The sequence below is a fragment of the Oncorhynchus masou genome, chromosome 22, assembly GCF_036934945.1.
Source record: "Oncorhynchus masou masou isolate Uvic2021 chromosome 22, UVic_Omas_1.1, whole genome shotgun sequence".
Lineage (NCBI taxonomy): Eukaryota > Metazoa > Chordata > Actinopteri > Salmoniformes > Salmonidae > Oncorhynchus > Oncorhynchus masou.
The window spans coordinates 13900718-13915395 of record NC_088233.1 but is presented as its reverse complement, the minus strand read 5'-3'; positions in this window follow the sequence as shown (position 1 = coordinate 13915395).

Sequence of the window (14678 nt, the reverse complement as noted above, 5' to 3'; positions counted from 1 at the left end):
CGCTCATTCCCTCGACGATCTACGCGAATCCGACCATCACCCCTGGTGAGACAAAACTGCGACTCGTCAATGAAAAACTTTTTGACAGTCCTGTCTGGTCCAGCGATGGTGGGTTTGTGACCAACAGGCGACGTTGTTGCCGGTGATGTCTGGTGAGGACCTGCCTTACAACAGGCCTACAAACCCCCAGGATTGTGCGTTCCTGGTGTAACTCGGGCAGTTGTTGTTGCCCTCCTGTACCTGTCTCGTAGGTTTGATGTTCTGATGTACCGGCCCTGTGCAGGTGTTGTTACAGATGGTCTGCCACTGCGAGGACGATCAGCTGTCTGTCCTGTCTCCCTGTCGCGCTGTCTTAGGCGTCTCACAGTATGGACATTGGAATTTATTGCCCTGGCCACATCTGCAGTCCTCATGCCTCCTTGCAGCATGCCTAAGGCACGTTCACGCAGAGGAGCAGGGACCCTGGGCATATTTATTTTAGTGTTTTTAAGAGTCAGTAGAAAGGCTTCTTTAGTGTCCTAAGTTTTCATAACTGTGACCTTAATTACCTACCGTCTGTAAGCTGTTAGTGTCTTAACGACTGTTCCACAGGTGCATGTTCATTAATTGTTTATGGTTCATTGAACAAACATGGGAAACAGTATTTAAACCCTTTACAATGAAGATCTGGGAAGTTATTTGGATTTTACGAATTATCTTTGAAAGACAGGGTCCTGAAAAAGGAACGTTTCTTTCTTTTGTTGAGTTTAGTACCAGACAAAAGCTTGGACATACCTACTCATTCAAGGGTTTTTCTTTATTTGGACTATTTCACACATTGCGGAATAATATTCCCCGCTACATATTGGTCGCCAAACCCACTGGCTCCAGGTCATCTATAAGTCTTTGCTAGGTAATGCCCCACATTACCTCAGCTCACTGGTCACCATAGCAACACCCACCCGTAGCACGGCTCCAGCAGGTATATTTCACTGATCATCCCCAAAGCATTTGGCCGCCTTTCCTTCCAGTTCTCTGCTGCCAATGACTGGAACGAATTGCAAAAATCACTGAAATTGGAGACTTTTATCTCCCTCACTAAATTTAAGCGTCATCCGTCAGAGCAGCTTACTGATCGCTGCAGCTGTACACAGCCCATCTGTAAATAGCCCATCCAACCAACTTCCTACCTCATCCCCATATTTGTTTTTGTTTTTCTGCTCTTTTGTACACCAGTATTTCTACTTGCACATCCTCACCTGCACATACATCACTCCAGTGTAAATTGCTAAATTGTAATTACTTCACCACTATTTGCCTATTTATTGCCTTACCTCCTTACTTAATTTGAACACATTGTTTACAGATTCTATTGTGTTATTGGCTGTATGTTTGTTTATCCCATGTGTCGCTCCGTGTTGTTTTTGTCGTACTGCTTTGCTTTATCTTGGCCAGGTCACAGTTGTAAATGAGAACTTGTTCTCAACTGGCCTACCTGATTAAATAAAGGTAAAAAGAGTAAATAGTGAAGACATCAAAACTATGAAATAACACATACTGGAATCATGTAGTAAGCAAAAAAGTGTTAAACAAATCAAAGTACATTTTATATTTTATATTCTTCAAAGTAGCCACCCTTTGCCTTGATGACAGCTTTGCACACTTTTGGTATTCTCTCATCCAGCTTCATGAGGTAGTCACCTGGAAAGCATTTCAATTAACAGTAGTACATTGTCTCAAGCAAGTGCCCTAAATGCAGCTGGTGGCCACACCAGATACAGGTGTGCATTGTCTCATTAATGTGAAGACTGTTATATTGTCAAATCAATTCTCTAGGTATAATTATTACGTGATTAAACTAATTATGTAAACATTAGTTAACTAGGTGTCACGATCGTCGTAATGAGTGGACCAAGGTGCAGCGTGGTAGGCGTACATTTTCCTTTATTGAATGAACACCGAACAAAAACAACAAAATACCAAACAAAACGTGAAGCTAATAATAGTGCTAACATGCAACTATCCAGAGACAAGATCCCACAAACTAAAAGTGGGAAAAAGGCTGCCTAAGTATGATCCCAAATCAGACACAACGATAGACAGCTGCCTCTGATTGGGAACCATACCCGGCCAACAAAGAAATAGAAAAACTAGAAAGCACATAGAAATAATAAACTAGAACACCCCCCAGTCACGCCCTGATCTACTCCACCATAGAAAATAAAGACTTTCTATGGTCAGGACGTGACACTAGGAAGTCAGGGCACCACAGGAAAATGTTGTTTAAAGAGTTAATATTTCCAGATTTGAACTATCTTCAGATATTTTCATATCTTATCGATTACAGTCACATATTAATGTCTTACCTCATCAGTCATGTTCTGAACATTGCAAACACTTGAATATTTGCACGAACCCTAGCATAAATGATGATTCAGCGATATACCAATTGGCTTAATTATTAATTTACTAACTAACTAAATAATCACACAGAAGTACATAAACACACACAGGATAGGTTACAAATTGGTTACTAATATGATACAATGAAAATTCCCTAGGTGACTAAAGCGATATGACAACTTGGTAGACAAATGAAAGGTGTGGGGACAGATCATAGTGGGAAAGACAGAGTGGAAGAGACAGATAGTGGGCTTTTTGTACATACATGTGGAAAATACGCCCAACGTAAATATGGTTATTTAGCACCCTAACAACCGCTCATTCGGATTTAGAAATGCAACACATATTTATGCTTGTATGTCTTTGTTGTTACTCTGAAATTGCCAGTCTGTCTGGGGACAGTAGTTTATCAGAAGTCTCTGGTACTGTCTGTTAAATCGGGTATGTCAGACGTACCAATGGTCGTTTGACAGGGAAATGTTCTCCAGAATGGTTCTTTCAGAGTGCCATTCGGTCGTTCGATCGGTCGCTTTACTAGACTAGTACTAGACCAGTACTTAAACAGCTGAATGTTCCTGTGTTGTCTTCAGTTTCATAGATGACTTAACCATTCGTGACGTCCGGTTCGTATATTGGTCTGTAGAGTGATAGATTTCCTAACCATAGGGCACTGCACATAACTGGTCTGTATTTAAATATCCCACGGACCACTTCAACTGGTTGGAATACCGAAATATTGTTTCATTATTCAACCTCTTTAATTTAAAGTTTTGGTGGGAGGAATGCCTTTGTTCTACAGAGTAAATCCTCTCTCAATACTGCATGTCCAATGAAGAGAGTTTCTGTAAGGAATTTACGACCTGTCATGAAGTCATAAAACTGTGGAGAGAGAGAGATGCAGAATTCTGCAATAAATATCTTCTGTGTACATCATAGAACACCAAATAATGCATACAGAGCAGAATTAGGCCGATACCTGCTAATGATCAAAATCCAGAAAAGAGCCGTTCAATTCTACAACCACCTAAAAGGAAACGATTCCCAAACCTTCCATAACAAAGCCATCACCTACAGAAAGATTAACCTGGAGAAGAGTCCCCTAAGCAAGCTGGTCCTGGGGCTCTGTTCACAAACACAAACACACGTCACAGAGCCCCAGGACAGCAACACAATTAGACCCAACCAAATCACAAGAAAACACAAAGATAATTACTTGACACATTGTAAAGAATTAACAAAAAACTGAGCAAACATAAATTGCTATTTGGCCCTAAACAGAGAGTACACAGTGGCAGAATACCTGACCACTGTGACTGGCCCAAACTTAAGGAAAATTTTGACTATGTACAGACTCAGTGAGCATGGACTTGCTATTGAGAAAGGCCACCGTAGGCAGACGTGGCTCTCAAGAGAAGACAGGCTGTTGTGCTCACTGCCCACAAAATGAGGTGTAAACTGAGCTGCACTTCCTAACCTCCTGCCCAATGTATGACCATATTAGAGAGACATATTTCCCTCAGATTACACAGATCCACAAAGAATTCGAAAACAAATCCAATTTTGAAAAACTCCCATATCTATGCTTATTTATTTTATCTTGTGTCCTTTACCATTTGTACATTGTAAAAACACTGTGTATATATATATAATATGACATTTGTAATGTCTTTATTGTTTTGAAACTTCTGTATGTGTGATGTCTACTGTTAATTTCACTTTATATATTATCTACCTTACTTGCTTTGGCAATGTTAACACATGTTTCCCATGCCAATAAAGCCCTTGAATTGAATTGAATTGAGAGCGAGAGAGACAGACAGAGAGAGGGAGAGCGAGAGAGACAGAGAGAGAGAGAGAGAGAGAGAGAGAGAGAGACAGAGAGAGAGAGAGCGAGAGACACACAGAGAGAGAGAGAGAGAGAGAGAGAGAGAGAGAGAGAGAGAGAGAGAGAGAGAGAGAGAGAGAGAGAGAGAGAGAGAGAGAGAGAGAGAGAGAGAGAGAGAGAGAGAGAGAGAGAGAGAGAGAGAGAGAGAGAGAGAGAGAGAGAGAGAGAGAGAGAGGGTGGGCTGCCTATGATCCTCCCCCCAAGGGCACGTCATAATTTGTGGAATTTCTTTCCTTATTGCTTTTGAGCCAATCAGTTTTGTGTTTACAAGGTAGGGGTGGTATACAGAAGATTGCCCAATTACGTAAAAGACCAAGTGCATATTATGGCAAGAAAAGCTCAAATACCTAAAGATAAATGACAGTCCATCATTACTTTAAGACATGAAAGTCAGTCAAACTGTAAAATTTCAAGAACTTTGAATGTTTTGTCAAACGCAGCCGCAAAAACCATCAAGCACTATTATGAAACTGGCTCACATGAGGACCATCACAGGAGGGAAGACCCAGAGTTACAGCACCTCTGCTGCAGAGAATACGTTTATTAGAGTTAACACCAACAAGAAGAAGAGACTTGCTTGGGCCAAGAAACACGAACAATGGACATTAGACTGGTGGAAATCTGTCCTTTGATCTGATGAGTCCAAAATGGAGATTTTAGGTGCAGTAGGTGAACGCAGAGTAGGTGAACCAGTCAAAAGAACTTTTATGGTATATATTTACATAATACAATATTTGGGATTGATGGAATATTAAAGCAAATATACCCTCTAAAAAAATCAAATAAAAAATAGAAACGACTATTTTCTCAGAAAACTCCGAAGCTTGAATGACGTAGTGAAGTCAGCACGTTCCTAATTTGGAGAACGACCTCCCTGCAAAAAAACAATAAACGTTCCACTGCCAATGTTTGTCTATGGAGATTTCATGGCGGTGTGCTCAATTTTATACATCTGTCAGCAATGCGTGTGGCTGAAATAGCAGAATCCACTAATTTGAAGGGGTGTCCACATACTTTTGTATATAAAGTGTATATATCGTTGTATTTTTGTTCACTTTCTCTTACTAAGCTAGTGAATGCAGCTAGCTTTAATTTATTTAACCTTTATTTAACTAGGCAAGTCAGTTAAGAACAAATTATTATTTATTAATCAAATCAAATCAAATTTTATTTGTCACATACACATGGTAAGCAGATGTTAATGCGAGTGTAGCGAAATGCTTGTGCTTCTAGTTCCGACAATGCAGTAATAACCAACAAGTAATCTAACTAACAATTCCTAAACTACTGTCTTATACACAGTGTAAGGGGATAAAGAATATGTACATAAGGGTATATGAATGAGTGATGGTACAGAACAGCATAGGCAAGATACAGTAGATGGTATCGAGTACAGTATATACATATGAGATGAGTATGTAAACAAAGTGGCATAGTTAAAGTGGCTAGTGATACATGTATTACATAAGGATGCAGTCGATGATATAGAGTACAGTATATACGTATGCATATTTTTTTATTTATTTTTATTTTACCTTTATTTAACCAGGCAAGTCAGTTAAGAACACATTCTTATTTTCAATGACGGCCTGGGAACAGTGGGTTAACTGCCTGTTCAGGGGCAGAACGACAGATTTGTACCTTGTCACCTCGGGGGTTTGAACTTGCAACCTTCCGGTTACTAGTCCAACACTCTAACCACTAGGCTACCCTAGGCTACCCTGCCGCCCCATATGTGATGAATAATGTAGGGTAAGTAACATTATATAAGGTAGCATTGTTTAAAGTGGCTAGTGATATATTTACATCATTTCCCATCAATTCCCATTATTACAGTGGCTGGAGTTGAGTCAGTGTCAGTGTGTTGGCAGCAGCCACTCAATGTTAGTGGTGGCTGTTTAACAGTCTGATGGCCTTGAGATAGAAGCTGTTTTTCAGTCTCTCGGTCCCAGCTTTGATGCACCTGTACTGACCTCGCCTTCTGGATGATAGCGGGGTGAACAGGCAGTGGCTTGGGTGGTTGATGTCCTTGATGATCTTTATGGCCTTCCTGTAACATCGGGTGGTGTAGGTGTCCTGGAGGGCAGGTAGTTTGCCCCCGGTGATGCGTTGTGCAGACCTCACTACCCTCTGGAGAGCCTTACGGTTGAGGGCGGAGCAGTTGCCGTACCAGGCGGTGATACAGCCCGCCAGGATGCTCTCGATTGTGCATCTGTAGAAGTTTGTGAGTGCTTTTGGTGACAAGCCGAATATTTTCAGCCTCCTGAGGTTGAAGAGGCGCTGCTGCGTCTTCTTCACGATGCTGTCTTTGTGAGTGGACCAATTCAGTTTGTCTGTGATGTGTATGCCGAGGAACTTAAAACTTGCTACTCTCTCCACTACTGTTCCATCGATGTGGATAGGGGGGTGTTCCCTCTGCTGTTTCCTGAAGTCCACAATCATCTCCTTAGTTTTGTTGACGTTGAGAGGGAGGTTATTTTCCTGACACCACACTCCGAGGGCCCTCACCTCCTCCTTGTAGGCCGTCTCGTCGTTGTTGGTAATCAAGCCTACCACTGTTGTGTCGTCCGCAAACTTGATGATTGAGTTGGAGGCGTGCGTGGCCACGCAGTCGTGGGTGAACAGGGAGTACAGGAGAGGGCTCAGAACGCACCCTTGTGGGGCCCCAGTGTTGAGGATCAGCGGGGAGGAGATGTTGTTACCTACCCTCACCACCTGGGGCCGCCCGTCAGGAAGTCCAGTACCCAGTTGCACAGGGCGGGGTCGAGACCCAGGGTCTCGAGCTTGATGACGAGCTTGGAGGGTACTATGGTGTTGAATGCCGAGCTGTAGTCGATGAATAGCATTCTCACATAGGTATTCCTCTTGTCCAGATGGGTTAGGGCAGTGTGCAGTGTGGTTGAGATTGCATCGTCTGTGGACCTATTTGAGCGGTAAGCAAATTGGAGTAGGTCTAGGGTGTCAGGTAGGGTGGAGGTGATGTGGTCCTTGACTAGTCTCTCAAAGCACTTCATGATGACGGAAGTGAGTGCTACGGGGCGGTAGTCGTTTAGTTCAGTTACCTTAGCTTTCTTGGGAACAGGAACAATGGTGGCCCTCTTGAAGCATGTGGGAACAGCAGACTGGTATAGGGATTGATTGAATATGTCCGTAAACACACCAGCCAGCTGGTCTGCGCATGCTCTGAGGGCGCGGCTGGGGATGTCGTCTGGGCCTGCAGCCTTGCGAGGGTTAACACGTTTAAATGTTTTACTCACCTCGGCTGCAGTGAAGGAGAGACCGCATTTTTCCGTTGCAGGCAGTGTCAGTGGCACTGTATTGTCCTCAAAGCGTGCAAAAAAGTTATTTAGTCTGCCTGGGAGCAAGACATCCTGGTCCGTGACTGGGCTGGATTTCTTCCTGTAGTCCGTGATTGACTGTAGACCCTGCCACATGCCTCTTGTGTCTGAGCCGTTGAATTGGGATTCTACTTTGTCTCTGTACTGACGCTTAGCTTGTTTGATAGCCTTACGGAGGGAATATCTGCATTGTTTGTATTCAGTCATGTTACCAGACACCTTGCCCTGATTGAAAGCAGTGGTTCGCGCTTTCAGTTTTACGCGAATGCTGCCATCAATCCAAGGTTTCTGGTTAGGGAATGTTTTAATCGTTGCTATGGGAACGACATCTTCATTCTAATGAACACGCACACCGAATCAGCGTATTCGTCAATGTTGTTATCTGACGCAATACGAAACATGTCCCAGTCCACGTGATGGAAGCAGTCTTGGAGTGTGGAGTCAGCTTGGTCGGACCAGCGTTGGACAGACCTCAGCGTGGGAGCTTCTTTTTTTAGCTTTTGTCTGTAGGCAGGTATCAGCAAAATGGAGTCGTGGTCAGCTTTTCCGAAAGGGGGGCGGGGCAGGGCCTTATATGCATCGCGGAAGTTAGAGTAACAGTGATCCAAGGTTTTTCCGCCCCTGGTTGCGCAATCGATATGCTGATAAAATTTAGGGAGTCTTGTTTTCAGATTAGCCAACAACAATGAATGCAGCCTCCAGATAAATGGTTTCCAGTTTGCAAAGAGTTAAATAAAGTTTGTTCAGCGCCATCGATGTGTCTGCTTGGGGGGGGATATATACGGCTGTGATTATAATCGAAGAGAATTCTCTTGGTAGATAATGCGGTCTACATTTGATTGTGAGGAATTCTAAATCAGGTGAACAGAAGGATTTGAGTTCCTGTATGTTTCTTTCATCGCACCATGCCTCGTTAGCCATAAGGCATACACCCCCACCCCTCTTCTTACCAGAAAGGTGTTTGTTTCTGTCGGCGCGATGCGTGGAGAAACCCGTTGGCTGCACCGCTTCGGATAGCCTCTCTCCAGTGAGCCATGTTTCCTTGAAGCACAGAACGTTACGTTAGACTACTTAATCACCAGGTTCAAACAGAGAGCGATACTATGTTAGCAAGCTGGCTATTGTTTGCCAACACTGGAACTCTTCCAAAACCAAAGTAAGCCTTTTGTTTTATTAATTTATTGTCACTGGGGCCCAACGGTGTATCTGCTAAACTGCTTGCTGACTGTACACTAACTCTACTGCATTATTGTAGAGGGTTTACTATGACGTTAACTCTATTAGCTATGTTGACTATGACGTTATCTAATAAGGTGACGACAATGTAGGCTGTGTATAATGGTTAGCGCTTACATGTATGATATGAAGGTTTGGTTTGGAAATGTTTTTTCGCCTGGTCACAGACAGCTGATGTGTTGCACACTGAAGTCAACAAACAAAGGGTAAAGGTGAGAGGAAGAGAGCGCGTAGATGCGAGAAAGAATCATACAATGAACAAAGTGATCATGCTGTTTGTATGTGGCTGCTATGAAAGTGAACTGTGTTTGCGTGTGATCAGGGTTGTATTCATTCTGACGATTCTGTTGAAAAACGTTTCTTAAACGTAAGCAAACGGAACGAAACAGGGATCAACATATCTGAATTTGTCATATAGAAACTCTCGTTTGCAACTGTTAAAATAATGATTACACCCTAGATTAGCAAGATGTAGGCAAGAGTGTTCAAGACGTTATTGAATGTATATCTGTATAAATTAACACTCTTTGTGGAGGAATTCTGGTTTCAACTGTACCGGCAGATGGCAGACAGCGTGTATGGCGTTTTATGGGTGAGCAGTTTGTTGATGTCAACGTTATGAACTGAGTTCCCCATGGTGGCGGTGGGGCTATGTTATGGGCAGGCATAAACTATTGACAACTATTGACATAAACTATTATCAATTGAATGCACAGAGATACCATGATGAGATCCTGAGGCTCATTATAGTGCCATTCATCCACTGCCAACACCTCATGTTTCAGCATGATAATGCGCGGCCCCATGACACAATGATCTGTACACAATTCCTGGAATCTGAAAATGTCCCTGTTCTTCCATGACCTGCATACTCACCTATGGAGCCTGCTTGGGATGCTCTGGATCGACATGTACGACAGAGCGTTCCAGTTCCTACCAATATCCAGCATCTTCTCACAGCTGTTGAAGAGGACTGGGACAGCATTACACAATCCACAAGTAACAGCCTGATTATCTCTACGCAAAAGAGCTGCATGAGACAAATTTGATATGATTTATTAGGATCCCAATTAGCCGACACCAATGGCAACAGCTAGTCTTACTGGGGTCCGACATATAACGAAAAATACATTACAGACAAGACTTTACAATTACATGCATTTAAAAACATTAACATGTAGTGTGTGTGTGCATCAGTTACACATACATGTCAGTACATACACACAACAAGTAGGTCACATAGGGGAGACTTGTTGTGCCGTGAGGTGTTGCTTGATTTGTTTTTTGTTTGGTCACATCAGATACTGACTGGTTTTCTGATCCACGGCCCTACATTTTTTTAAAGATGCGTATCTGTATTCCCAGTCATGTGAAATCCATAGATTAGGACCTAATGAATTTATTTAAATTGACTGATTTCCTTATATGTACTATACATATAAAAATGTAAAAATCTTTGAAATTGTTGCATGTTGCGTTTATGTTTTTATCTTTATTATTCTAGTGGTCAATTACCTTATGCCATGGCAATGTGATAAGCATGATGAGTTTTCCATTTGCCAAGAGAATGAAGACTTTTATTCTATCAAGGCACGAGGAGCGCGCATGACAAGGACAGCTGGAGGGAACCTGATTGGTCGGGCTAAGCATGAAGTCATTGAAAAGGATGAGAAAGATCTCCTACCACATTCCCATTAAAGTGAGATGAGAAAATTATGGTTAATGCAGCTATTATGTGATCCAATTTAGTCAGATTAATATTGCAAGGGAAAATATTGTGGTTGCGCAACATTGTGATGTTGACACATGGTTCATTTTCATAAATTACCAACCTATAGCATTAATTATTACAATTCTAGCCTACTTAAACACCATGCGCAAACAGAGAGGGATACTATGTTACCTAACTGGCTATGGTTATCCAACACTGGAACTCTTCCAAGCCAAAGTAAGCTTTTGGTTTTTTAAATTTATTGTCACTGGGGACTGACAGTGTATCTGCTAAACTGTTTGCTGACTGTACACACACTCTCAAATTCTACATGTGACCTGGAAAATAAAAAATGGTTCCCAAATGCTCTGTGTGACCACCCACCAACATGGCTGATGAAATATGCGTTCTTACCATTAATTTAAAAAACGATCCTCATTTGCATGGTGGTGGGTGTTAATTTCCAACCCTGCTAATGTTGCATGTGCCATGCTCCACCAACTGAGCCACACGAGACAACATACACATGCTTGAATGATTATGTTGTAATGTTTTAAACAACTATTCCAGACATCTGAAAGGTACCTATTCACATCTGTGTGGCTCTCCAAAAACATGTGAGAGTTTCATATGATTCACTAGATCTAATCTCAATTTTCCGACACAGCTCAGAACAATGACCACCAATCTATATCTTAACATGGCAGTGAAGGGATTTTACATCCCCTTTTCAAGTAAATGCGTACATGTTTGGTATGTGGAACATACTAGATCTAGGCTACATCCCAATTGCCACCCATTTCTCTACATAGTACACTACTTTTGACCAAAGCCCCATGGGGCCTGGTCAAAAGTAGTGCACTACTGCATATAGTGAATAGGGTTCCATTTGGAACACATATATAGTGTTTCTAAGTCCTTTGTCTAATATCCATGTCTCTCTAAAGCGTGTCTGATACTTGAGCATCCGTGACTAGAGAACCACGAGGGAGGAACGTGTGTTTTTGGGTCAAGGAGGTTTGGAGGAGAGGATGTACTTACTGAGAAAGCCAGCCTATTTAGAGAACTGGTGGTTGTAATATATTTTATGTTTAGTATCTTAAGGCCAAATCCTGAAACTGGCTTGACGTCCAGGATCAATAAGCGCCAACGTCTCGAGCTGTTTGCGCAGATCTTAAGTCAGAATAATACCCAGAAGTAACAATTGGTATGATAGATTTCATTGATTGTTAACATTTCAAAGTTAAAATTATGTGTTTATTCCAAATGTCAATAGACAACAGAACAGAGAGGACAACTTCTGGAAACCAAGGCAAAGCGCTAGGGCTAAATTGACATTGCCTAGGCTCTATTTTAAGTCAATGTATTTTGTGTGAGCTCAAATTATTTTGTTATCCATTTGAATTAACATCAGATTGATATACTTAAACTGGGTTGGGGTCAATTCAAAGTCAATTCTGTAATCTTGGGATATCAGTTGAAATAACAATTTAACAACAATATGTAGTGTCATTTTATTGGATCCATTTTTCATAGGTGTGACACGCATTGTGAAACAGAAAAACCTTATTGACCTGGAATTAGTACTAAATTCAGGTAAAACTAAGTATATGTTGTTCTCTAGAGCGCTAAAAAACAAGTTATGCCAGCAGCATATCACCCTGCATATCACTGCTGGCTTGCTTCTGAAGCTAAGCAGGGTTGGTCCTGGTCAGTTCCTGGATGGGAGACCAGATGCTGCTGGAAGTGGTGTTGGAGGGACACTACGAGGCACTCTTTCCTTTGGTCTAAAAAAATATCCCAATGCCCCAGGGCAGTGATTGAGGACACTGCCCTGTGTAGGGTGCCGTCTTTCGGATGGGACGTTAAACGGGTGTCCTGACTCTCTGAGGTCATTAAAGATCCCATGGTGCTTTTTGTAAGAGTATGGGTGTTAACCCTGGTGTCCTGGCTAAATTCCCAATCTGGCCCTCAAACCATCACTGTCACCTAAAAATCCACAGTTTACAATTGGCTCCTTTATACCCCTCCTCTCCCCTGTAACTATTCCCCAGGTTGTTGCTGCAAATGAGAATGTTTTCTCAGTCAACTTACCTGGTAAAATAACAGATAAATGACAAGTCTGATGATTGAAGCATATGTACTTTGGTTGGTGTCCATATTGATTGTGTCTGGGCATCTGGATAGATAAAAAGCTGTCTTTTAAAAAGCATATTGATGAGTTAGTTGAGAATAAAAATGGGCTTCTTCTATAGAAATTGGTCTCGCCTCTCACTAAATAGTAGGAAGCAGATTATTCAGTACTTAAATGTGATGTTGTGGTGCCTCTAGGGAAATTCAGAAAGCTGATGGAGGACCCTCTAGGGAAATTCAGAAAGCTGATGGAGGACCCTCTAGGGAAATTCAGAAAGCTGATTGAGGACCCTCTACGGAAATTCAGAAAGCTGATGGAGGACCCTCTAGGGAAATTCAGAAAGCTGATTGAGGACCCTCTAGGGAAATTCAGGAAGCTGATTGAGGACCCTCTAGGGAAATTCAGAAAGCTGATGGAGGACCCTCTAGGGAAATTCAGAAAGCTGATGGAGGACCCTCTAGGGAAATTCAGAAAGCTGATGTAGGACCCTCTAGGGAAATTCAGAAAGCTGATTGAGGACCCTCTAGGGAAATTCAGAAAGCTGATGGAGGACCCTCTAGGGAAATTCAGAAAGCTGATTGAGGACCCTCTAGGGAAATTCAGGAAGCTGATTGAGGACCCTCTAGGGAAATTCAGAAAGCTGATGGAGGACCCTCTAGGGAAATTCAGAAAGCTGATGGAGGACCCTCTAGGGAAATTCAGAAAGCTGATGGAGGACCCTCTAGGGAAATTCAGAAAGCTGATTGAGGACCCTCTAGGGAAATTCAGAAAGCTGATGGAGGACCCTCTAGGGAAATTCAGAAAGCTGATTGAGGACCCTCTAGGGAAATTCAGGAAGGTGATTGAGGACCCTCTAGGGAAATTCAGAAAGCTGATTGAGGACCCTCTAGGGAAATTCAGGAAGCTGATTGAGGACCCTCTAGGGAAATTCAGAAACCTGATGAAGGGTCCTCTAGGGAAATTCAGAAAGCTGATTGAGGACCCTCTAGGGAAATTTAGAAAGCTGATGGAGGGTCCTCTAGGGAAATTCAGAAAGCTGATGGAGGACCCTCCAGGGAAATTCAGGAAGCTGATTGAGGACCCTCTAGGAAAATTCAGAAAGCTAATGGAGGATCCTCTAGGGAAATTCAGAAAGCTGATGGAGGGTCCTCTAGGGAAATTCAGGAAGCTGATTGAGGACCCTCTAAGGAAATTCAGAAAGCTGAAGGAGGGTCCTCTAGGGAAATTCAGAAAGCTAATGTAGGACCCTCTAGGGAAATTCAGAAAGCTAATGGAGGATCCTCTAGGGAAATTCAGAAAGCTGATGGAGGATCCTCTAGGGAAATTCAGAAAGCTGATGGAGGATCCTCTAGGGAAATTCAGAAAGATAATGGAGGACCCTCTAGGGAAATTCAGAAAGCTGGCTGAGGACCCTCTAGGGAAATTCAGAAAGCTGATGGAGGGTCCTCTAGGGAAATTCAGAAAGCTAATGGAGGACCCTCTAGGGAAATTCAGAAAGCTGATGGAGGACCCTCTAGGGAAATTCAGAAAGCTGATGGAGGACCCTCTAGGGAAATTCAGAAAGCTGATTGAGGACCCTCTAGGGAAATTCAGAAAGCTGATGGAGGATCCTCTAGGGAAATTCAGAAAGCTGATTGAGGACCCTCTAGGGAAATCCAGAAAGCTGATTGAGGACCCTCTAGGGAAATTCAGAAAGCTGATGGAGGACCCTCTAGGGAAATTCAGAAAGCTGATTGAGGACCCTCTAGGGAAATTCAGAAAGCTGATGGAGGATCCTCTAAGGAAATTCAGAAAGCTGATGGAGGACCCTCTAGGGAAATTCAGAAAGCTGATTGAGGATCCTCTAGGGAAATTCAGAAAGCTGATGGAGGATCCTCTAGGGAAATTAAGAAAGCTGATGGAGGACCCTCTAGGGAAATTCAGGAAGCTAATGGAGGACCCTCTAGGGAAATTCAGAAAGCTGATGGAGGACCCTCTAGGGAAATTCAGAAA